The 24,165-nt window shown below is 41.2% G+C and overlaps 1 long non-coding RNA gene across 2 annotated transcripts in view; it reads right to left on the bottom strand.

The window, feature by feature from the left end:
• Positions 1-7,674: 7,674 nt before the first annotated feature.
• Positions 7,675-24,165, bottom strand: part of LOC109023732 (uncharacterized) — a 28,248-nt gene continuing 11,757 nt past the window's right edge. The window contains exons 2-4 of one of the 2 annotated variants that reach the window (XR_010131373.1): positions 15,858-16,070; positions 14,890-15,007; positions 7,675-7,803 (exon numbers count right to left, since the gene is read on the bottom strand). This is a non-coding gene — a long non-coding RNA (uncharacterized lncRNA). Of the gene's footprint in view, positions 7,804-8,481; positions 9,502-14,889; positions 15,008-15,857; positions 16,071-24,165 lie in introns of those variants that run through there. The other variant, XR_002003223.4, reaches the window with a different exon arrangement.

The raw sequence follows: 24,165 nt of genomic DNA, 5'->3' as shown, positions 1-24,165 counted from the left end.
GGGCGGATCATGAGGTCAGGAGATTGAGACCAGCATGACCAATATGGTGAAACCCGGTATTTACTAAAAATACAAAAATTAGCCAGGCATAGTGGTGGGCACCTGTAATCCCAACTACTCAGGAGGCTGAGGCAGGAGAATCGCTAGAACCTGGGAGGTGGAGGAGGTTGCAGTGAGCCAAGATCACACCATTGCACTCCAGCCTGGGTGAGAGAGTGACACTCTGTCTCAAAAAAAAAAAAAAGTGACTCTGTAGAGGCCTCTTCAATTCATAAGCAGTTTTATTGATGCCCAACAGTGAGAGAGCCAACTTCTAGTGAAAATTCCCTAATTTATAAATTTTCTGGAGAAAAATATTTCAGTTTATTCTTTAGCATCAAGTAGATCAAGTCCCAGATGTCTGACTGAATTTTTGACTCAGGTGTTTGACATTTAGGGTACTAGCCTAAGCTCCCCAGAGATGTAATTTGCCGGGCCATTGGGACTGCTTTATTTACTGTGGCTAGACCAGGAGAAATGACACGTACAACTTTAATCAGAGGCAGAGACCAAATAGTCCAGCCGGAAATAGTTTGAGAATGGATTTTTCTAGAGAAAAGTGATCTAATAGATCAGTGGTCTCCCAACTTTTGTCTTCACTGAAACACACACACACACACACACACACACACACACACACACACACACACACACACACACACACACACACCAAACAATAACAAAAAAAAAAACAGAACAAGATAGTAGGTTCATCAAACAATACTTACCCTGACTATGTGCAAATACACTATACATTTTTATTTCATTCTTTCCTTCTTTATTTTATTTTTAAAGTGCTGCTCACAGCCCTTTAGTATTGATTTTGCATAGGCCCACAATTTTAAGAACACTGATATAGCCGGGTGCAGTGGCTCACGCCTGTAATCCTAGCACTTTGGGAGGCCGAGACGGGCGGATCACGAGGTCAGGAGATGTAGACCATCCTGGCTAACACGGTGAAACCCCATCTCTACTAAAAGTACAAAAAAATTAGCCAGGCATGGTGGCGGGCACCTGTAGTCCCAGCTACTCGGGAGGCTGAGGCAGGAGAATTTCTTGAACCTGGGAGGCGCAGCTTGCAGTGAGCCAAGATCACACCACTGCACTCCAGCCTGGGCGACAGAGTGAGACTCCATCTCAAAAACAAACAAACAAACAAACAAAAAACAAAAGAAAAAAACACTGATGGTCTAATTTTAAAGCCAGCACCACTCGCCCCATTTGCAATTAATGGAGCTGTCCACAGTGCTGATTTCTGCCCACTAAATTGACTTGGTACATAAGAAAAAAAATCCTAAGGCCTTTTGAGAAAGATGCACTTTTATGCTCAGATTTTTCTTTTGCCCATCCTAGAATATATTCTCTGTCTACAGCGCTGGATATATCAATGCATAATTGTGTGCAAGTGTGTGACTTGCTAGCAGTCCACAGTCCCATGCCCTTTGCATATAGTATCTCTTTTAATTCTTATGATCACCTCATTCATAAGAGGTAGGCACCATTCTCATCCTCGTTTTCCAGATAAATAATCTGATGCTCAAGGAGATTGTATAACTTCCTTGAAATTATACAGTTGCATAGAGGGGAGTGGAGATTTAAGTCCAGGCCTCTTCTGCCTTCAAACATTTTAGTAAAATCTTCTCCTTAATATATGTAGGTATGCAGGCTGAATAATTTAGATCAATACCAGTGCACAGTATTTACTTTTGACAGAAGGTCTTAGTTTTCTGTCCAAATAACAGCACTCACCCCAGGGCCCAGAGCTGCTGGTGGATTGTCAGAGTGCACAACTGCACGTGATGCTGAGTGTGGGTGACTGGCCAACACTGATGACTGAGCCTTGCTGATGGCCAAAAACACATTCCTCTGAACTCCAAGCACACTGCCATCTGGAGAAACACTTCCCTTATGTTTTGGAGGATAGCTAAACACAGCAGACCCTCCATAGCAGCAAATGTACCTTCCACATGCCTATATGTTGATTTAGAGCAAATTCAGCCAACTAGAACACAGCCAATTCAAGAAAGCAGGAAGAGAGCATGTGTGTTCAAAGAGCACCTATATTTGCAATCCCCTTAAATACACTCTCTAGCTTAAACCAGAGAGTTTAATATAGCTACTTAAATGGTCAATAGTATACCAGTGCAAGCTTTCTCAAGGTCAGCTGGGCATTGCAATATTTTACAATCCAGACAACTGACACGAACCAAATGGCCCCCTTCTTCTTTTATAACAACGTGTTTACTTCTTCTCATCCTCCTTCTGACATTTATGGAGTACCTGGTCAGATGAGCAAAGAAAAATAAGACAAGGCTCATCTGCTATTGAAGCTGATGCAATCTCATTCCTTCCAGAACTGCTTATTATGGATCTTTGTGTATTGCCTGAGGCTTTACCTTTCTCTTTCTGTTCTTTTCTTCTGTTTCTGCAAACTCCTCCTTGCTCTCCTCAGGGATAAACACAAATTAATGGGTGTACTGGAGGCCAGCACATGGTTACATCAGAATTTTAAGGAAGCCAGTTTTCTCTGTGTAGAAATGAGAGGCTCAGCTATCCATGATTCCTTGACTTCTAATCAAACATGCTAATTAGAACCCCATAAACAAGCCAAGGCTCAGAAGAGGGTGGTTTCAAACAGGGTAAGTGTGGAAAGCTATTCTGAATTCCACTAACACTGTGGGTTAATACTTCTTACCTTTTTTTTCTCATAAAAAAATACTATTCTGCTCTTTAAACCTGCATTCTCTTAGCTACTATACAAGATAATAATCTATACCTTTTTTCCTGAGACTATTTTACCATCATCTTTATCATGGTTGACAAGTAACACATAATTTTGGTGTTCGATTAATTGATACACTATAAGAGTAGGTATTGATATCTCTTTTGATCACCCTTTGACTTTTTACGGTAGGTGTTGAATACATGTTTGTTGAATTCATTAATGAAAAAATGATGTGAGTAAGTACCCAAGTGATACTCATAGTGCAAATATTTTCAATAAATTCCAGATTCATCTAGAAACTTTTCATTGTTCCTGGGTAGTATATGATGGAACATTCTCAAGAGAAATACTTATGGGAACTCTGAGAGTCAACAAACATCTCTGGATTTGGGGCAAAGTTCACATCAGCCAGTTAGTTGATCACAACCATCTTTTCTGACAGTGCCTTTATGCTTGTAATGAGATGTGATCACAGAGCTATAAAGAAGTGAGAAAGTTAAACCTAAGAGAGACTTGTGAAATATTACAGTGAGATAAATTTTGGGGACATTTGGACAAAATGTATCTTTTTTCAGTAACATGGAAGATGGCTACAGCTTTGTTCTCAAATCTGGTAAATATTATCAATAGCATGTCCTAGGATTCCACAATCCAGACTTTTCTCTCATCTCTCTGTTGGCTTAGGACCCAAAAATGCCTTAAGATTCTTGGAATTTAGAGCCAGAAAGAAATTTCAATATTACTGTATCCAAGTTACTGTGTTTCATAAATGAGTCTAGAGCTAATAAACTCCTTCATTTATTCAACATCTATGTATTGAAGATCTCCTAGATGCCAGGCACTGAACTCGTGGACTGCAATATCACAACTAAAAAGGTTCTCCTAACCACACTCTTTGCTCTTATGTAGTTTGCATTCTGGTAGAATGACACAGAAGAGAAAACCAGTTGATAAATAAATGAGTAGCATAGTTTCAGATAGTGGTGAATATTGTGGGGAAGATAAAGCAAGGGATGGACACAAGAATAAGGGAACACGCCTCGACAAGGAATGATATCTGATTTGAGCTCTGACAAGAAGGAGCCAGGCTTGGAGAGTTCAAGGTGAAGGATTTTCTGGCTGCCTCTCTGGTAAATATCACAAGGTAGGAATAAGTTGCTAAATTCAAATCAGAAAGCCGGTTTGCCTGGATCATAGTGAGGAATGGGGAGGAGAGAGACACAGTGGCTGTGTCAGGTATGGGCAATGGTTGTGTCAGGTATAGCTGTGTAAATCAGGCCAAGCGTTTTGGGTTTCATTCTTTGTGCAATGGGAAACCACTGGAAAGCTTTAAGCATGGAAATAAAGTGATGTATTTATTTTTAAAAGATTACTCTAGCTGTCCAAGAAGAAACTAGTCCATTGGGGTTGGCATGGGAAAAGTATAGGTAAGAGGCTATGCTATGATCTAAATGAGAGATAAATCCTCAATCGTGTAGTGACTTACTGGCAGATCCTAGGGTAAAAATTCAGGCTTCCTCCAACAACAAATGAATTCAGTACAGTTAAAAAATATCAAATAAAAGAATAGTTAATATTTATTAAGTGCTTAGTGTTTGCCAGATCGTTTATAGGCATCACTTTAATTGACTGCTTTCTAAGCACCATTTTATTTAATATTTGTCATAATTCTCTGAGGTGGATTCTATTCTTTCTATTTTACAGATGAGGAAACTGAAGCCTCAAGAATTTAAGTGTGTTTCCCATGTTTACACAGATATCAAGTGACAGAGTGGCAGGGTGGGGCTACAACCTAGACTGTCCCAGAACCCATAAGCCTCAAAGACCAGTCTCACTAGTTGTAGTGAGGGGCAGATAGTAGGGTGGTCATGCAGGTGGGTATTGGAGCCAGAAAGCCTGCATTCAAATCCCAGTTCTCTTGCTTATGAACCCTGTGACCTTGGGTGAATCACTTCATTAACTTCTCATTGCCTTTATTTCCTCATCTATAAACTAGGAAGAAGAAGAAGAGTAGATTATGCTTCATAGACTCATTGATTTAACATATGCACAGAGTTTAGAATGGTGTTTGGCACACAGGAAGCATTTAGCAAATACTGTCATTGCTATTTAGTCACACCATGGGAATGTGAGCCACATTTTAGGCTATAATGCAAAGAAGCTCCTCCCTTCATCTTCTGGGTAACTGAAATGCTCAGCCCAGAGCAGGGGCTCAAGAGACATTTGTTTGAAGATATTGTTTTCTTGAGGCCAGATGAACTTCTTACTCATTTGGATTCCAGGTGAGCTGGGAGGAAGCATGCAAGTGATCCGTCTCTGCTAGTGTTCCCTAGTTTTGGGTGTGTCCCCCTTGGAAACTCTGCTTTGTCTAGGGGGCAACTGAGTAACTGCCACAGCTTCATCCTCAGAACAAGAGGAGGAGAAGGGAGGAAGTGAGTCCTGGGGATCGAGCTTCATGTCAGGTGGTGGTTAGGGAAATTGTTTACAGAGGTCCCTCCTCAGGCATAAAAACAAAGAGAAAAATATTTAAGGCTTTCATTTTCAGGTAACATTTCAGGGAGAGCCAGACCCTCTAGATTCGGAACCAAGACAAAAATCCAATGACCTAACGAGATTCTAGAACTTTTGTGATGTGATTGCAATGTTTACTATCTTGCATCCTTTCCCCTCCCCATGTTCCCATGGTGATTAGTATTATAATAAAACTCGGGAAAGAAATACGACCCCTGAGCTTTGTCTTTGCAAAGGATGGAAAAACGGAGAAGCTGGGTCCCATGTAACAGCCACAGTTTGTAGAATGGATATGGCAGCAATGCCTGAAAGAAAGGGAAAACGCTGATTCTCTGGCTCCCTGGGGCAAAAGAAAAAGGAAAGTGGAGGAGGGGGAGTTTCATTGAACTTAGGGCTAATAAGTGGCTTTGGGACTGGTCAGGCAGAAGTCCTCATACGTTCCTTGGTATATGTGTGGTCTCAAAGACCACTAGCCTCTCACCCCCTTGCGGCCTCTGCTGGTCTCGGAAACCCAAGCTCATTATTTCAACTGGCTGTCGGCGTCTGTGCTGTTACACATAATGATCAGCAGGGGGCAGTGTAGCCAACATATTACTTGTGAGTGAGGGGCTGTCTGCTTTCCACAGGAGGGTCTGGGGAAAAAGTTCATGCAACGTAAAACTGCGCCTAGCTGTGCAGGCTCTGAGTAGAAGACTCTACCTTTTCCCTTTCTCGCCTCCAGGATTCTACTCTTCCCTCTCTTGTCTCTTCTTCTGTTTTGCTTCCTTGCTCCCTCTGCTCAGCCGCCTACCTTTTATCTTTGCAAAGCATGCTCATACCCATTGCCTTCTTGGGTCCTCCCAGATATTCTATGAGAGATGGGGCCAGGTTAAATATCGAACATTTTGCAGATGAAGAAACAGAGACCCAGAGAGGCGCCTGGTCCCTAGCCCCCGTTCTTTCTTCCCATACACTTAGGGGACATGAAAGTCAACAGCCCAGGGTTACACTGTTTTTCATTGCAGAGAAGGCTCTTCTACCCCCAGGGGCACTGCACACACACGTTGGAATTAGAGCAAGAGCTGCCAAAGTAATAAATTGAGAAGGGGCTTGTTCAGAGGCATGGACTCTGGGGTACCGTCAATTTCATCAGGCCCTCCACGGAAAGGATGAAAAGTCAAAGGACTATATATCCTTTGAAGACACACTTGGGACAAGGTGGGAAGAAATCTTTCTTTGTACTTGTTAAGAAAAGACGTCACCAGTGCTCCTGGATCAGGGCTCGGTGGCCGGACCGAGCCAGTGAAAGCTAAGACTACATCCTCCGTACAGGAGTGTGAGACTATGAGTGCCTTCCTCCATCTCTTTAAACCTTGGTTTCCTCTCATATGAGGGGTGATTGTAACAGTGTTGATCTCACAGAGCAGTTTTGATGGAGTCCTGCACATACTCTGCATTCAATCAATATTGCTATTAGTATCAAAATAAGAAACTGACTGTTTTCATAGCTACTCTGTGTGAAAGATTGATTATATTGATGGTCTTGGTTAATGCCTGCTTGTAGCTACCCTTTGCTATGGGACCTTCTAGTCTCTGCCCACTCTGAGTCCAAACTGGACTTGGGTCTTGCTTTGGCCAATGGAATGCCAAAGTGACTTTGGCTAAAGGGACTCTGTGATAGTTTCAAGCCTGGCTTCCAGTATCCTTGAACTCTTCTGTTCTCTCTTGCTTGCTCTTGAAACATTGCCACTACTGTAGGGAAAAGCCCAGGCTAGCCTAGTGGAGGATGAGAATGACTTGGAGCAGAGCGAGTCCAGTTTCCTAACTGAGGTTATTATTGGACCAGGCTCAGCCACTGGACTTCCAATCATGTGGGAGAGCCCAGCTAACATCAGCAGAACTGCCACCTGACCACAGCTGACCCAGGTACATGAGTAGGTCCACCTGCCACCAGAAGAACTTCTCAGCTGACCCATACCGACTTGGGAACAATCATAAATACTTATTGTTTGATGCCACTTACTTTTGAGAGAGTCTGTTTCACAGCAATAGCTAATGATCCACTACTTAAAGTTTTACAGCGTTTCATTGAAGCAGGGGGGAAATGCTGGGTAGGACTATCTGAAAAGTGACCAGCGTATTAGCTATATTACTAAATACTTAAGTCAGTAGTGATATTTTTAAAGTCTCAAGTTTAATGATAGGTGCATGATGATTCAGAGTAAACACTGGAATAAGACAGTCCTGATTCCAAATGCCTGCTCCACCTTTGACCAAATTTGGGAACTGCTGTATGCCTCGATCTCGTCTTCTGCAAAGTGGGGATGATAATAGTTGATGGGAAGAATAGTGGTGGGAATTACATGGGCTAATCTATGTAGAGTGTTTAGCATGGTGCCTGGCACATAGTGAGCACTCTGTAAAGGTTAAACATTTTTATTAATAGTGATGAATTAAATCTTCAAAGAACATCTCTACACACCACCATGTGTTTGCTGCAGATCCAGTTGATAATCCAGGATAGAATTTTGCAATTAATGCATATAAAGCTTTGAAAAAAGAAGAATTACAATTACATATATATTTTATATGTATGTGTGTATATATATATTTCCTTCTTTCTTTAATTAAAAAAGTAACATATATGTTGCTATATATATATATATTCCAACATATATACATATTTCCTTCTTTCTTTAATTAAAAAGGTAACGTATACTATATACCTGAATCCAAAATTTCTCCTAGGGCAAAAATGCTGATTCAAAAAAATTTGAATTGTGAGTTATGACTTATAATTATGAAAATCAAACTCCACTTCATTGCATTGAGGTCAACTTTATTTTCTTAGAAAAGAAACGTGCACACTGTGCTCTTCTGTTAGACGATGGCATAAATCTCTTCGGGTTGTGAGTGGTAATGATTTACCTTATATTTTGTTGAACAAGGAAGCAGAGCAATTATCCACAATAGCTCAGGTGAGAAAAAAATCATCCGACTAGGTAGCTCTTGTGTAAAGGTTTAACTCATCAGGAGATCTCAAAAGGAAACTAGACTTAGGTTTAATTCAAATTCAGGATGACACTTTAAGGATCAGTCCCTTACCAGCTTTCAGATTGTACATGGTGTTTATTCCTCATGGAGAAGAGAAACTGGGGAGCAGATATGAGTCATGGAGAAATTCTCCAGTTTACGGAGGAATGTTGTGTCAACTCCTCTTTCCCGGACAGAATTATGCTGTGTGAACACTCACTGATTTTGTTGATTCTCAGTTAATTAAAAAAAAAAAAAGGTAAAAATAAACTTGACCCTCTCCCCAAACACTGGCTCTTGCACTTTTTTGTCTTATCTTGATTCTGTCTTTGGATTCCTGTCCTGTCCTATCTGGTGTTAGCTACATGCTTGTGGATGTTGCACGTAAGATCAAGGGATTTTCCTGGATATCCTTTTTAACTTTCTGTCTCATTGATCTGTCTAATGTTGACAGTGGGGTGTTAAAGTCTTCCATTATTATTGTGTGGGAGTCTAAGTCTCTTTGTAAGTATCTAAGGACTTGCTTTATGAATCTGGGTGCTCCTGTATTGGGTGCATATATATTTAGGATAGTTAGCTCTTCTTGTTGAATTGATCCCTTTACCATTATGTAATGGCCTTCTTTGTCTCTCTTGATCTTTGTTGGTTTAAAGTCTGTTTTATCAGAGACTAGGATTGCAACCCCTGCCTTTTTTTGTTTTCCATTTGCTTGGTAGATCTTCCTCCATCCCTTTATTTTGAGCCTATGTGTGTCTCTGCACATGAGATGGGTTTCCTGAATACAGCACACTGATGGGTCTTGACTCTTTATCCAATTTGCCAGTCTGCATCTTTTAATTGGAGAATTTAGCCCTTTTACACTTAAGGTTAATACTGTTATGTGTGAATTTGATCGAGTCATTATGATGTTAGCTGGTTATTTTGCTCATTAGTTGATGCAGTTTCTTCCTAGCCTCAATGCTCTTTACAATTGGCATGTTTTTGCAGTGGCTGGTACCAGTTATTCCTCTCCATGTTTAGTGCTTCCTTCAGGAACTCTTGTAGGGTGGGCCTGGTGGTGACAAAATCTCTCAGCATTTGCTTGTCTGTAAAGGATTTTATTTCTCCTTCACTTTTGAAGCTTAGTTTGGCTGGATATGAAATTCTGGGTTGAAAATTCCTTTCTTTAAGAATGTTGAATATTGGCCCCCACTGTCTTCTGACTTGCAGAGTTTCTGCCAAGAGATCTGCTGTTAGTCTGATGGGCTTCCCTTTGTGGGTAACCCGACCTTTCTCTCTGGCTGCCCTTAACATTTTTTCCTTCATTTCATCTTTGGTGAATCTGATAATTATGGATTGAACTCACCTCTGCACCAAGCAGACCTAATAGACATCTACAGAACTCTCCACCCCAAATCAACAGAATATACATTCTTCTCAGCACCACATTGTACTTATTCCAAAATTGACCACATAGTTGGAAGTAAAGCACTCCTCAGCAAATGTAAAGAACAGAAATTATAACAAACTGTCTCTCAGACCACAGTGCAATCAAACTAGAACTCAGGATTAAGAAACTCACTCAAAACTGCTCAACTACATGGAAACTGAACAACCTGCTCCTGAATGACTACTGGGTACATAACGAAATGAAGGTAGAAATAAAGAGGTTCTTTGAAACCAATAAGAACAAAGACACAACATACCAGAATCTCTGGGACACATTTAAAGCAGTGTGTAGAGGGAAATTTATAGCACTAAATGCCCACAAGAGAAAGCAGGAAAGATCTAAAATTGACACCCTAACATCACAATGAAAAGAACTAGAGAAGCAAGAGCAAACACATTCAAAAGCTATCAGAAGGCAAGAAATAACTAAGATCAGAGCAGAACTGAAGGAGATAGAGACACAAAAAACCCTTCAACAAACCAATGAATCCAGGAGGTGGTTTTTTGAAAAGATCAATGAAATTGATAGACTGCTAGCAAGACTAATAAAGAAGAAAAGAGAGAAGAATCAAATAGACGCAATAAAAAATGATAAAGGGGATATCACCACCGATCCCACAGAATTACAAACTAACATCAGAGAATACTATAAATACTTCTATGCAAATAAACTGGAAAATCTAGAAGAAATGGATAAATTCCTGGACACTTACACCCTCCCAAGACTAAACCAGGAAGAAGTTGAATCTCTGAATAGACCAATAACAGGTTCTGAAATTGAGGCAATAATTAAGAGCCTACCAACCAAAAAAAGTCCAAGACCAGATGGATTCACAGCCGAATTCTATCAGAGGTACAAGGAGGAGCTGGTACCATTCCTTCTGAAACTATTCCAATCAATAGAAAAAGAGGGAATCCTCCCTAACTCATTTTATGAGGCCAGCATCATCCTGATACCAAAGCCTGGCAGAGACACAACAAAAAGAGAATTTTAGACCAATATCCCTGATGAACATTAATGCAAAAATCCTCTATAAAATACTGGCAAGCCAAATCCAGCAGCACATCAAAAAGCTTATCCACCATGATCAAGTGGGCTTCATCCCTGGGATGCAAGGCTGGTTCAACATATGCAAATCAATAAACGTAATCCAGCATATAAACAGAACCAATGACAAAAACCACATGATTATCTCAATAGGTGCAGAAAAGGCCTTTGATAAAATTCAACAGCCCTTCATGCTAAAAACTCTCAATAAATTAGGTATCAATGGGACATATCTCAAAATAATAAGAGCTATTTATGACAAACCCACAGCCAATATCATACTGAAGGGGCAAAAACTGGAAGCATTCCCTTTGAAAACTGGCACAAGACAGGGAAGCCCTCTCTCACCACTCTTATTCAACATAGTGTTGGAAGTTCTGGCCAGGGCAATCAGGCAGGAGAAAGAAATAAAGGATATTCAATTAGGAAAAGAGGAAGTCAAATTGTCCCTGTTTGCAGATGACATGATTATATATTTAGAAAACCCCATCGTCTCAGGCCAAAATCTCCTTAAGCTGATAAGCAACTTCAGCAAACTCTCAGGATACAAAATCAATGTGCAAATATCACAAGCAGTCTTATACACCAATAACAGACAAACAGAGAGCCAAATCATGAGTGAACTCCCATTCACAATTGCTTCAAAGAGAATAAAATACCTAGGAATCCAACTTACAAGGGATGTGAAGGACCTCGTCAAGGACAACTACAAACCACTGCTCAACAAAATAAAAGAGGACACAAACAAAGAGAAGAACATTCCATGCTCATGGATAGGAATAATCAGTATCGTGAAAATGGCCATACTGTCCAAGGTAATTTACAGATTCAGTGCTATCCCCATCAAGCTACCATGACTTTCTTCACAGAATTGGAAAAAACTACTTTAAAGTTCGTATGGAACCAAAAAAGAGCCTGCATTGCCAAGTCAATCCTAAGCCAAAAGAACAAAGCCAGAGGCATCATGCTACCTGACTTCAAACTATACTACAAGGCTACAGTAACCAAAACAGCATGGCACTGGTACCAAAACAGAGATTTAGACCAATGGAACAGAACAGAGCCCTCAGAAATAATACCACACATCTACAACTATCTCGTCTTTGACAAACCTGACAAAAACAAGCGATGGGGAAAGGATTCCCTATTTAATAAATGGTGCTGGGAAAACTGGCTAGCCATATGTAGAAAGCTGAAACTGGATCCCTTCCTTACACCTTATACAAAAATTAATTCAAGATGGATTAAAGACTTAAATGTTAGACCTAAAACCATAAAAACCCTAGAAGAAAACCTAGGCAATACCATTCAGGACATAGGCATGGGCAAGGACTTCATATCTAAAACACCAAAAGCAATGGCAACAAAAGCCAAAATTGACAAATGGGATCTAATTAAACTAAAGAGCTTCTGCACAGCAAAAGAAACTACCAGAGTTAACAGGCAATCTACAGAATGGGAGAAAATTTTTGCAATCTACTCATCTGAGAAAGGGTAATATCCAGAATCTACAAAGAACTCAATCAAATTTACAAGAAAAAAACAACCCCATCAAGAAGTGGGCGAAGGATATGAACAGACACTTCTCAAAAGAGATATTTATGCAGCCAACAGACACATGAAAAAATGCTCATCATCACTGGCCATCAGAGAAATGCAAGTCAAAACCACAATAAGATACCACCTCACACCAGTTAGAATGGCAATCATTAAAAAGTCAGGAAACAACAGGTGCTGGAGAGGATGTGGAGAAATAGGAACACTTTTACACTGTTGGTGGGACTGTAAACTAGTTCAACCATTGTGGGAGACAGTGTGGCGATTCCTCAAGGGTCTAGAACTAGAAATACCATTTGACCCAGCCATCCCATTACTGGGTATATGCCCAAAGGATTATAAATTATGCTGCTATAAAGACACATGCACATGTATGTTTATTGTGGCACTATTCACAATAGCAAAGACTTGGAACCAACCCAAATGTCCATCAGCGATAGACTGGATTAAGTAAATATGGCATATATACACCATGGAATACTATGCAGCCATAAAAAAGGATGAGTTCATGTCCTTTGTAGGGACATGGATGAGGCTAGAAACCATCATTCTCAGCAAACTATCACAAGGACAAAAAACCAAACACCACATGTTCTCACTCATAGGTGGGAATTGAACATTGAGAACACTTGGACTCATTGTTCACACAGGAGGGGGAACATCACACACTGGGGCCTGTTGTGGGGTGGGGGGAGTGGGGAGGCATAGCATTAGGAGACATACCTAATGTAAATGACGAGTTAATGGGTGCAGCACACCAACATGGCACATGTATACATATGTAACAAATCTGCATGTTGTGCACATATACCCTAGAACTTAAAGTATAATTAAAAAAAAAAACAAAACAAGGGCTTTACTATCCACAGACCCAGGTTGCAGGTCCTGTTTTAGAGGAAGTGGCAAGTTTCTTAAATCCCACCATCCAGAGGTGGCTCTTTCCAGCCTCTTCTCACTCATATCAGATGTAGGCTTTTCATCCCTGTCTAGGATACTCATGTGTGTTCTTCCGGGAATCACAGTGAGTGAGCCAGAAAAGCACTGGACATTGTCTCAAAAGCCTCCGCTGTGAGTTGTCTGCCACAGATACTGACACCCCAGTGGGTTACAGAGCAAATCTGCAATCATACAGAGGTTTCTGTGCTACGCCACCGTGACTCACTGCTGGTGATCCATGACTCACTGCTGGTGATCTGAGGTTCTTAGGCCCCACCTTTCCCCAGCCTGCCTGCCTTTGGGCTGCAGTGTGGTCGAGGCCAGATTGCAGTGGCCTTGAGATGGCAGACAGCTGGTGGGTACCCAGCATTCAGCAGTGGGACCACACCAGCTATTTATGGTGAGCTCCTTCTGGATTGGTTGGTATTTGGACCTTATTGGTTGTTAAATGTTAACATTAATTCATCTAAAGCTTTGAAAAAGGAATTATCATTGCATATATATATATATATATATATATATATATATATATATATATATATATATTCTGTTTTTCCTTTAGTTAAAAAAGTAACATATACTATATACTTCAATTCAAAATCTCTCCTGGGGCAAAATTACTGATTCAAAAAAATGGAAATATCACCCCTGGTTGCATGTGACAGAAACCTAGTTTATATTGTACCTTTCCAAACCCAGGGGAGGAACCACAACCATCCTCTCTGTCTCTATGCCTCTCTCTCTCTCTCACACTCCTATCCAGCCATCTCTACTTATTTTTGAACGCAGCAGAAAATGGCTGTCCCAAAGCTCCCAATTATTTCATTTCAAACCTCTAGCAGAAACCAACCAGTGTCTCTGAATTGCAATTCAGAATTCCTGGGGGAGAGAATCTAATTGGCCTAGTTTGGATCAGGTGTCCATCTCTGGTCCAGTCAGCTGTGGCTGGGAGCGGGGGGGGTCACAGTCACAGAACACAAGCACACCATTTAGCCTGCCCCTGGGAGTGATGGGGTGGGCAGTTGTCTGAGAAAGGTGCGGTGGTAGGCGGCTTCTGAAATGCCTCCCAATGATCCCGACCTACTGGTATCGACACCTCTGTGTAATCACTACCCCTTGAGTAAGGGCTGGACGTGGTGGCTCACTTCTAATGAATCAACTCTGCCAATAGTAAGGAGCTGTCACTTCCAAAATTAGGTTACAAAAGACCATGACTTCCATTTTGCACACACTTTCTCTCTGGTTCTTCTTGTTCCCTTGCTCTGAGAAAGCAAGCTGCTGTGTGTGCCCTGGGGAGAGGTCCATGTGGCAAGGGACAGAGGGTGGCCTCTGGCCTAGTGCCAGTGAGGGACTAAATCCTACTAACAACCAAAGAGAGAGATTGGGAGTGGACCCTTCCCCAGTCCAGCCTTGAGATGGCTGCAGCCTTGCCTGTCACCTTGATAGTAGCCTCATGAGAGACCGTGAGGTAGAGTCACCCTGCTAAGCCATGCACAGATTCCTGACCCACACAAACTGTGAGATAACAGATGTTGTTTTAAGCCACTAAGTTTTAGCCCATCATTCCAGCAATCCTGCTCCTAAGCTACTAAATATTGGGACAATTTGTTATGCAGCAATAGATAACTCATACAGGTATTTCATGATTGGAGAGACTCTTGAGGTCAGATGCCCGTGTCTTGTCCTTGCTTCATCATGTACCAGCTGTGGTCTTGTACAAGTCATGGAACCTATTCAAGCCACATTCTCCTCTGTAAAATAGAGATAATAATAACAATATGGTTGCTGTGAGGACTCAGTGAGATAATATAAACCCAGTGCTTCCACTTAGTTTAGGTATATTAATACTGACTAATTAAAATGAATATTAGCAATATCAATAAAGTTTAGCTATTGTTAGTGAGCTGTCACAGCTCTTCTAACACTACATATTTGGGTCATTGGTGCCTCAGTGCCATCTTCAAAGAAATCTGGAGAATTTTATGCTCTTTACAGAAATGATATGGAAAGAAACATAAAATATCCAAAAATCTTGAAGCAAATGGCTATTTAACTACTAAATATACAGAACTATTTTCATTTAACTCATTTTGGTCATACAGCAAAGGACAATTGCATATCATGGAGAAGACAAATAGAAATTGAACCAGTGCTCTCAGATTTGAAATATAAAAAAAAATTTGAGTTGATGGAATAAAATTTGTTTTTGTAGTTTCCTCCCACAGCAAGGCATCTGACAACTTTCTGCAGCCAATTATTTTGTGCATGGAAATGCCAGGGCGCTGTGCAGGTGGCAATCCACAGAGACGAGCCTGAAGATGAGGGGCACAGGGGTTGTCACTGGAACTTTCAAGGTTTCTGCCTTCTGAGGCCAAAATCCATGACGTCAAGGGTTTGATGGGATTTGCTTATTAATTCCAAGCACAAATGCTCAGTTCCTGTGTTTTCATTCCTCCTTGAGATGTGGTCTTTCTACCACTGGGAGCTGTAAACCTTGTTTAGTAGTGAGAGAGGCTAGATTTGCAGATTCCTCAACCCCACCTCACCTTCATCCTTTCACTGCTCCAGCCCAAGGCCACTGTTGGAGCCCAGATTTCCTACCTGCCATGGCTGTGTGTTCGTTCCAGGAGCCAGGGGCTCAGCCTACCGGCCTCCTCTTCTCCATCCATTCACACCGCTGTGCCTCTTCCTTCCTGAGGCTGGCTACTGGGGGTGAGGGTGGTGTAGGTAGCTTCCTTAGCTCCCCTACTTTTCCTGTCTTAAGGTCAGGCACAGTAGAACCCCTTTCTGTGTGAAAAGCAGCATTACTCCTTGCTGAGAAAACAAAGGGCAGCAGAAAGATTGAATGAGAAGTATGGTGGGCAGGTACCCTTTACAAAAAAATTGCCAAGCCCCCTGAGGACAGACTGTCTCTGCCATGAAGCTGGGTGCTTCTGGGGTCTGGTGGGGGTCACTGCATTTCATCTCCCTCACCCCAACCCTGTCCCTAAGGATGCTAGAAAAAAATTGACGGTATATCTATCTGTCTATCTATCTATCTATCTATCTATCTATCTATCTATCTATCTATCTATATTTGTTTTTGCTTCCAGAATCACCCTCCTCCAATCCTCAATGAAATAAACCAATTAAAAATACCAGTAACAACTAGACAAGGAAAGAGGCGATCCTCTTGCTATAAACTGAAAAGTATCCAACAAGAAGAAAAGCAGGAGATTTTAGTGTGACTTAATGTAGCCCCTCTTCCTACAGAATGATACAAAAGTAAGTGAGCCGCAAAACCTTGAAAATTCTCACCAAATACCCCCGATTTGGATAGAAGCAGACAAAGCTGGGAATAGGGGGCTTAGAAAAAAGTCAAAGAAATCTTCCTAAGTGCAGAGGCTCCTATGTGTGGTTTCAATATTTCCTGGCTCAATACAAGTTGAGCCAGGAAAAGCCCCAAAGTGTTTCCATCTCCCAGGACCCCGTGCTGAATCCGGGGACTGATCTGAAGTCTGAGAATACTCCCACTCCATGAGAAGAGGGAGAAAGGGAGTACCCCAAACTGGACATTACCAAAACCTTAGAAGAGAGGGTAAGCCCAGTACTATACCAAAGGCTGCAGAAAGTTTGCCAAGCTTTTTCCAAGTTCCTGTCCCCTGGCATTAAAATAGTATCTGGAAGGGAAAAAAGACCCCAGGTAAGGTTGGGAGGGTTTCACTGATAATTACTCTTCTTTTTGTCAGAGCCAAAAGAAGAACTGGACAGAGCTGCCTGCTTGAAGCATGAGCAAGATGAAAAGAAGCAATATGGTTACTAAGCAAGCATTTTGCAGAAGAATACAATGAAAGCAAAGACTTAAATAAGCATGGCAGGCATAAAACAGAGGAAAGACTGCAAGAAACAATAACCCAAGGAACCTAGGAAAAGTTTCTTGCAATTGCTTCAAGCTGCAGAGGAAATTGTTAAAAACATGAATTCAATAGGACAAGAGCCAAAACCAAAACCAAACAAAACCCAAATACTTCAGTGATGAAATTCAACAAACCAAAAGACAAACGGAGAAGCCAAAGAAAGAAGAATGAATGCAACACTCATTCCCAGGCAATCTTGGAGCAACTGCTGCAAACCTGTGGGGGAAAGAAAGTATAAATGTCCTTTGGGGATAAAGGCAATAGGAGACATTTATTTTTATTTTTTAAGGCAGAGTCTCGCTCTGTCATCCGGGCTAGAATGCAGTGGCATGTTCATAGCTCATCGCAGCCTTGACCTCCAAGGCTCAAGCAATATTCTCACCTCAGCCTCCTGAGTAGCTGGGACTACAGGCACGCACCACCATGCCTGTTTAATTTTGTTTATTTTTTGTAGAGATGAGGTCTCACTATGTTGCCCAGGCTGGTCTCAAACTCCTGAGCTTAAGCTATCCTCCCACCACGGCCTCCCAAAGTGCTGGGATTGTAGGTGTGAGCCACCATGCCTGGCCAATAGGAGACATTTTAAACTTGCCCTATTTAAACTTGGCATCTATGAACCCTCTTGAAAAAAGCATAAATAGAAAAACCATAGAGTCCTTTTACTAAAGGATTCAAAGGGAATCAACTTTTATATATGATGATAAAAAGATTTGCATTTGCACAACTTGGAGAATGAGTTACCATCTCATTCCAGTCCCAAACAGTTGACCGTGGGAGGCTATGGGTGGAAGAGGTGTTTGGAACTGAAGTTCAATTTTAACTCCATTTGAGAAGCTTATGAGGCATCCCAGTGGAGATGTTGAATAGGCAGTTGGATCTAAGAGACTAGAAGTTGGAAGACAGGTCTGGGATGAAGATACACATTTGGGAGTCATAGACATACAGGTGGTATTTAAGGCTTGAGAGTGGATGAGATCACTCAAAGGGTGTAGAGAAGAAGGCCAAGGAATAAGCCTTTGTTCACTCCAGTATTAAGACATCAGGAAGAAGAGGAGGAATGAGCAAAGAAGACTGAGGTGGAAAGTCAGTGAGGAAGGAAGAAAACCAGAAGAGGGTGGTATCTGGAAGGCCAAGTGAAGGACGGATATCAAGCAGAAATGTCATCAGCTGTGTCAACTGTGACTGAAAGATCAAAGTAAGATGAGATCTGAGGATTATCCACTGTTTTTAGCAATGCAGAAGTCACGGGCGACTTTGACAAGAGTGTTTCAGTGGAGCTGGAGCTGTCGAGTGGAAAGCCGGCTTGGAGGGAGTTTAAGAGAAAGAGTTGGAGAGGAATTGGAGCAGTAAATATAGACAAGTTTTTCAAGAAGTTTTGCTGCAAATGGGGCAGATAAATAGGTGAAAGCTGGCTGGGGTGGTGGGGTTGAGATAGTTTTTTTTTTTTTTTTTTGAGATGGAGTCTTGCCCTGTCGCTCAGGCTGGAGTGCAGTGGCACTATCTTGGCTCACTGTAAGCTCCACCTCCTGGGTTCATGCCATTCTCCTGCCTCAGCCTCCCGAGTAGCTGGGGCTACAGGCGCCTGCCACCACGCCCAGCTAATTTTTTGTATTTTCAGTAGAGACGGGTTTCACTGTTAGCCAGGATGGTCTCAATCTTCTGACCTCATGATTCACCCTCCTCGGCCTCCCAAAGTGCTGAGATTACAGGTGTGAGCCACCGCGCCCGGCCAAGATAATTATTTTTTCAAGATGGAACTGGATGTGGTGAGTAAGGTTAAGAGGGGTGATTTCTAATTCTGTTAGGCAATTGGCCAGCTGATTCTAGCCTCAGTAATGAGCTCTGGGTTGGAAAAATAAACTTGAGGATCATCATTAGATTTAAAATTGCCTAGAGATGGCCCAGTGCAGTGATTTATGCTGTAATCCTAGCACTTTGGGGGCCAAGGCAGGGGTATCGAGCTTAGGAGTTCAAGAGCAGCCTGGGCAATATGGCGAAACCCTGTCTCTACAAAAAATACAAAAATTAGCTGGGCATGGTGGCGTGCACGTGTAGTCTCAGCTACTTGGAAGACTGAGGTTGAAGAGGGGTCGCTTGAGCCTGGGAGGCGGAGGTTGCAGTAAGGTGAGCTCGAGCCACTGCACTCCAGCCTGGGTGACAGAGCCAGACCCTGTCTCAAAAAAAAAAAAAAAAAAAAAAAAGCCTAGAGACGAGATGATATGTCCTAGGGGAGTATGTAGACTAAGAGTCAAGGGCCTAGCAGAGAACCCTGAAGATACAGTTTTTTAACAAATAGGCAGAGTTAGTTGTTAAAAATCTGTATCTTCAGAGTGTTGGGGGCGTGGTTTCCTCCTATGGTCATTCTTCTGTAGGCTTCTTTGTAGGTCTACAAAGCCAACAAAGAAGCCTAAAGGAGAATGACCGTAGGAGTAAAATCAGGAGATCATGTTGTCACCAGAACCACGGAAGAGAATGTTTCATTTCAATAGGGTTGATGAGTGCCAGAGATTTAGTAAAGAGCAAAGAATTCTAAGTTGGATGTAGCACGATAGGAAGTTATTTGGGATCTTCAAGGAGAACGTTTCAGGAATATAATGGAAGAGAAGGAGATTTGTCATTAGTTGAGAAATTATTGGAAGATGATGAACTGGAGACAGTGAACACAGAACCCTATCAAGAACTTTGACTGTGAAGGAGGTAGAGCGAGAGAAAGGGCAACAATTGGAGGAGGAGAGACTTACTTTCAAGATGGTAGAGCTATGCATGACTAAACGTTGATGGAAGGTTTCCAGGAGAAAAAGAGAGATGGAGAGAGGGGAGAGTGGGGAGAGGAAGGCAGGGAAGGGTGGGGAGAGGAAGGCAGGGGAGGAAAAAGGAGGGGAGGAGGGGAGGAGGGGAGAAAGAACTCTGAAACTTCCTCCACTTATAAAATAATAAAACTATCTGAAATCAGTTGGAACCAATATGGCAATGGACTGAGCTTGCTGACATCATAGCCTGAATTTCCACTGCATACTTTCCCATCAGGAAGTATAAAGCATTAACTGTGCATGCCCAAGGACCTTCCAGACCTCTCCTTTCCTTCCACCAATCACCGGCAGCTAATCCCAGAATCCACTCCCAAACAGTTTCTAATGCAATTACTGCCTTGAAGCCAGCACAGGAGGACAGATTTGAGCTGGACTCCTCTCTTCTCGTTTGTCAACTTGTAATAAAAGCCATTCTCTTCTCAAACACCCAGTATCATAGTATTGGCTTCTAACACACTGAGCATTGAGCTGCTTTTGCTAGGTAACAAGAGAATGTTCAACAAAGAAAAAGAAACTAGACATGCAAGAGTGTCTATTTATCATCTTCTACAGCAAGCTTCCACAAATAAGGATCCACCGGCCAAATCCAGCCCACTGCCTGTTTTTGCGGTAAAGTTTGATTGCAATTCAGCCACACCCACCTGTTTACACATTGTCTATGGCTGCCTTACAGTTACATCAGAGTTGAGTGGTTGTGACAGAGACCTTATGATCTGCAAAGACAGAAGTTTTACTATCGGCCCTTTACAGAGAATTTTTGTCAATCCCTGTTCTATAGGAAAGATGGGAAGGTTTTGGAGAAAAGGCAACCTTCAGAAAAACCCAACTTCTGAGTCTGTTTCCTTTTCTGCAAAATAAGGACACCATTCATTAAATCAGTCTTTCACTTCACAAACATTTATTGATTGCTACTACGTGCCAGAATCTGGGAGTGCAGAGATCAATAAGATCTAGCCTTGTCCTTTGAAAGCCCATGGTCTAGTAGCAGAGATAGATGGATAAACAAATAGCTGGAATACTTAGAGTCAAATGTTATGTGCATGCTGTGCAGATGAAGGGGAGGCATTTTACCTGGCTTGGATGGGGCTGGGAAGGAATCATTGGCATATGAGGTTGCTATGGTTGAGAATGAAGCCAGTCAGTGATTAGTGTGGCACAAGTAAAGATCAAAGAGAATCAAAGAGGAAGAATTCTGGAAAGCACTAAGATAGAAGGGCTAAGGGAAGGGAGACTGAGAAGGAGCAGTGAGAGAGGTAGAAGGAGAACAAGGAACATGTTCCTGGTTGATTTTAGAACTATAGCACCCTATCTTCCAAAAAAGAACAGACATTTTTCCAGAGCCTAACATTTATCAGATACTGGCTAAGTGCAAGAATCTGTTCTAAGTACTTTACATTCATTTGGTAATCCTCAATACAAGCTGGTGGGAGGCGGATGTCTTCCTAGCCCAGGGTTATACAACTAGTAGGTGAAATATCAGTGGGACACACATAGGATACCACTCTATCACTCTGCCCTTGACACACCTCCCTAGCTGATCATTGCCCTCCCTGCTGAGTCCAGATGTGACTTCACAATGTGTCTCAACAGAGCTTTCTGGGCAGCCACCACCAATCAGTTGGAGTTGGCCCCTGAAATGAAATCTATTTTATTTTTTATCCCGTCTTTTTTTTTTTTTTTAGTTTTTAGAATCTATGTTTTTGAATTTCCCATTACAAAAAAAAAAACTATAAAAATGCTACTGGTTGTATTTGATAAAGATTTTGCACTTGATTTTCCACTATTTAATTTAGCATTGATCAAACTCTTTGAAGACGGCAAACAGTGTTTTTCTTTCTTTCCATTTTCAGCTACTGCCTTCTTAAGCACATTTTCTTTTTTTTTTATTATACTTTAAGTTTTAGGGTACATGTGCACAACGTGCAGGTTTGTTACATATGTATACATGTGCCATGTTGGTGTGCTGCACCCATTATCTCGTCATTTAACATTAGGTATATCTCCTAATGCTATCCCTCCCCACTCCCCCCACCCCACAACAGGCCCCAATGTGTGATGTTCCCCTTCCAGTGTCCATGTGTTCTCATTGTTCAATTCCCACCTATGAGTGAGAACATGCGGTGTTTGGTTTTTTGTCCTTGTGATAGTTTGCTGAGAATGATGGTTTCCAGCTTCATCCATGTCCCTACAAAGGACATGAACTCATCATTTTTTATGGCTGCATAGTATTCCATGGTGTATATGTGCCACATTTTCTTAATCTAGTCTATCATTGTTGGACATTTGGCTTGGCTCCAAGTCTTTGCTATTGTGAATAGTGCCGCAATAAACATACGTGTGCATGTGTCTTTATAGTGGCATGATTTATAATCCTTTGGGTATATACCCAGTAATGTGTTATCCCCTGTTTTAATGCATACCCAAGCAGTTTGTAAAGTACAAAGCACCCCTGCCTTAAAATGTGGTGTTACTATTACTATTGATTATTAATAAAATTAAACAAAATAAAAACCTAACAATGACACAATAATATGTGTGACATTCAACCTAGATGTTTTGGAATCTGGAATATATTTTGGCAATGTAAATGTAACACAAATACATAACTGATCTTTAATAGATTCATTATACTCTTTTCAAATTGAGTCTAGGATGCATACTCATTCCTGGAAATCATTCCTACATGTAATTTAACTGAGCAAATAAGGAATTTCTAAAATGTACGGGAGATTGAATGGATTTAGGAATGGGGCAGATAGTCCCCTTTATTATGTTTAACATTTTAAGGAAATATTTCAAACATTCAGTAAAGAGAAAAGTATAACACCCATGTATTCACTACCTAGATTTTAAAGGTAGGCATCCCTCAGTATCCATGAGGGATTTGTTTCAGGACCTCCCTACCAGCATACCAAAATCCATGGATGCTCAAGTCCTTTATATAAAATAGTGGAGTATTTGCATATAACCAATGCACTTCCCTCCATATACTTTCAGTCATCTCTAGATTACTTGTAATACCTAATACGATGTAAATACTGTGCAACTAGTTGCTATGCTGTATTGTTTAGGGAATAATGATAAGAAAAAGAGTCTGTACATGTTCACTACAGATGCCACATAGATTTTTTCCTCCAAATATTTCTGTGATTGGCAGAATCCACAGATGTAGAAGCCAGAGATACAGAGGGCCATCTGTACTAGCATTTTGCCATTGCATCAGAGATTAATGAAAAGAATACAATTATTACAGATACAGTTGGTGTTCATTTTATGCCTTCTTCCCATCCTGAATTCTCTCCTTCTCCCTGGAGGTTACCACACTTCAGAGGGTGGTGTGTATCCTCTTCATCCACGTCTTTATATTTTTACTATATTTATATAAATGAACACTAAACAGAATTGTTTCACATGTTTTTAAACATTACAAAAATGCTAAGGCAACATAAAATTGTTCTGCAACTTGCCTTTATCATTCCATACTATGTTTTTGAAATGCCTTTGTGTTGATTCATGTGTTCATTCATTTTATAGCCTGTCTTCTTTCTATTCTTTGAAACCTGTCCAAATTGTTGAAGACAGAAAGCAGATATATCCGACAGCTTCTCTGTAGCAGATATGAAATCATTTGGCCTCAATTGTTTTCTCTTTTTTCCCTTTTTTCTTCTTAGTCTCTCCCCTCCCCTTTCCTCTTCTGCTCTATTAAGGATTTTGAATATAAAAGGAAATAGCAGAAGAGAGAAAACTCTTCATGGAGGGTCTGAATTTAGCACCTTATCTTCCAAAAAAGAACGGACTCTTTTTTTTGGAGCAGCTAACATTTGTCAGATACCAGCGAAGTGCAAGAATCTGTTCTAAGCACTTTACATTTATTTGGTAATCTTCAATACAACCTAGTGGACAGAGGTGTCTTCCTAGCCCAGGGTAGGTGGTGATTTTAACCCAGGCATTGAGATGCCAGAGCTGATGCCCTTCCCTATTCAAAATAAAAAGTCACGTTGATCCCAGCCTCCCACAGTGTTAGGCAAACTATGAAAAGTGAGAGTCCCCAGGGCTAGTGCTTTAACAATTTTGGGTATTGATTCCACTACTAAATTAAGTATCATAATGATTGCTAATAATGAATAATAATAAAGTAGGTACTTGAAAATCCACAGGGCTGAGTGTTACCTCAGTTCAGTTTTCTCACCTGAACTTTAGCCA

Source organism: Gorilla gorilla, chromosome 18 (genome assembly GCF_029281585.2).
Source record: "Gorilla gorilla gorilla isolate KB3781 chromosome 18, NHGRI_mGorGor1-v2.1_pri, whole genome shotgun sequence".
Taxonomy (NCBI): domain Eukaryota; kingdom Metazoa; phylum Chordata; class Mammalia; order Primates; family Hominidae; genus Gorilla; species Gorilla gorilla.
Note: the sequence above shows the minus strand (reverse complement) of the source record. Positions and strands in the feature narration are given on the sequence as shown.